The following is a 1176-nucleotide window of genomic DNA, read 5'->3' as shown; positions in this document are numbered from 1 at the left end:
CTAGATTATTGTTTGTTACTACTCAAGGAACTCACGTTCCTTGAGACCGGATCTCACATTGTTTTGTAGTCTTTGTCTATGCCCAGGACCGTAGGTACTAGTAATCTGACTCCATTCGATCCTGAGCCCGAAAGAACCTTTCGTAGACGAAGAACTTTCATTGCACAGTGTGGGAATTACTCTGATTCTGATCATAATATTGGCGATCTTTTTCCTTCAGATACAGATTCAGTTTCAGAGATAGAGATGGGTGACAAAAATCTGATACCGCCACCTACCCCAAGGCTTAAGGACTATTCTAAGCCAAGTCTGTCCGTACTACCAAAGGCGATCATGCCTTCTATTGCAGCTGAGACCTTCAAGATTGAGCCCGCATTGATTAACATGATCGAGAGACGCCAGTACGGTGGGGAACCAGGTGAAGATCCGAATCTTCACATTCAGTCCTTTATCCAATATTGCTCCACCATCAAGCAAAAGGGATTGACTCCGGAGCAGACTATGGAGATACTTTTCCCGTTCTCTTTGAGTGGGAAAGCTAAACTGTGGATTAATGGGTTGAATCGGGCGGCTTTGAAAATCAATAATTGGGAATCCTTGGCTCTTGCTTTTTATGTTAAATATTTTCCACCTGAGAAAACGGCTCGTCTGAGGGGTCAGATATTAGGTATCTCACAACAAGCGGATGAGAGTTTGTTCGAGGTTTGGGAGAGATTCAAGGATTTGCAAAGAGAATGCCCGCACCATGGTTTGGAAGATTGGTTCTTGATTCAGCAGTTTTATAATGGTCTGGGCAATGAGTCTAGATGTTTGTTGGATTCAGCTGCCAGTGGGAGGTTCATGCAACTTGAGGTGCCTAGAGCTATGGAGGTGATTGAGGAGATAGCCATTCACAATGCCCAGTATGGAAATCCTAGAGGTCTATCTAAGAGGGGTGGTAAGCATGATTTAAATTCTATTGAACAATTAACTGCCCAATTGACTGTTTTACATTATAAATTCGATAATATGCAAGCGGCCAATGCTCAATCTGCCCAACCTATTAGTGTAGCTGCTATGAGTGCCCAACCTACTACTATTTGTGAAAGTTGTGGAATGTCTGGTCATTATGCACAGGAATGTAGAAGCTCTATTGAACAATGTAATGCTTTTCAATCCTACAAACAAAACAACCCA

General features: G+C 42.7%; 1 non-coding gene across 1 annotated transcript; it reads right to left on the bottom strand.

The window, feature by feature from the left end:
- Window positions 1-645: 645 nt before the first annotated feature.
- Window positions 646-752, bottom strand: LOC130466456 (small nucleolar RNA R71). The gene has a single exon (XR_008926682.1). It is a non-coding gene; the product is annotated as a small nucleolar RNA R71 (small nucleolar RNA).
- Window positions 753-1176: the final 424 nt, after the last annotated feature.

This window comes from Spinacia oleracea, chromosome 1 (genome assembly GCF_020520425.1).
Source record: "Spinacia oleracea cultivar Varoflay chromosome 1, BTI_SOV_V1, whole genome shotgun sequence".
Classification (NCBI taxonomy): Eukaryota; Viridiplantae; Streptophyta; class Magnoliopsida; order Caryophyllales; family Amaranthaceae; genus Spinacia; species Spinacia oleracea.
Note: the sequence above shows the minus strand (reverse complement) of the source record. Positions and strands in the feature narration are given on the sequence as shown.